Consider the following 894-nt stretch of genomic DNA (forward strand, 5'->3'; position numbering starts at 1 on the left):
CTGAATAAGGGCACATTCGCTCATTCATTCATACATCAAGTGCTGTGCACTGTTAGGGAATGTAAGCCATAATGCAGGTGCTATATCAGATGCACATAATCCTCCTAAGAGTCTAGTCTTAGCAGCTCACCCTAGCTGAATTGTTTGAAACCAGAGTTTTTGACATCTGCCAGATGCTGATAAGTATATACATGTTGTAGGGCTTCAATGGTTCCTCTGAGAATAAAGAGTGGCTTTTCAGTCCACTGACATTCCTCCAATACTAAGTTTCCTTACTTTTCTTTGGGATCTAAAATAGTGCTATCCAATAAAAATAAAACTTTAACCTAACCATTGTATAAGAAGCTCTGGTAGCACAATGCCTAAGGCATCTGACTGCTAACCAAAAGGTTGGTGGTTCAAACCCACCAGCCACTCCATGGAAGCAAGACTGGGCAATCTACTGCTGTAAAGATTTACTGCCTCAGAAACCCAATGAGGTTGCTATGAGTCAGAATCAATTTGATGGCAGTGGGTTTCGTTTTTGGTTTTAACCATCATATGTTACTTTAAATTTACTACTAGTCACAAGAGTAGCTCTGATGGTGTAGTGGTTAAGGCAGTTGGTTGCTAACCAAAATGTCAGTGATTCAAACCTACAAGCTGCTTGGTGGAAGAAAGATGAGGTAATCTGCTTCCATAAATATTTAGTCTTGGAAACCTAGTAGGGTTGCTAAGAGTTGGAATTGACGCAATGGCAGTGAGTTTGGTTTGGGTTTCAATAGTCACAAAAGAAGCCCTAGTAGAAAAATATCAACTCAAGATGGCGGACTAGGCAGAAGGATTGCACAGACCCTCTTCAACAAAGAAAAGGGAAACCAATTAACACAGACACAGAAGATAATCTTGGACCCC

The sequence above is a fragment of the Orycteropus afer genome, unplaced genomic scaffold (genome assembly GCF_000298275.1).
Source record: "Orycteropus afer afer isolate SDZICR_OR568_19922 unplaced genomic scaffold, OryAfe1.0 scaffold00030, whole genome shotgun sequence".
NCBI lineage: Eukaryota > Metazoa > Chordata > Mammalia > Tubulidentata > Orycteropodidae > Orycteropus > Orycteropus afer.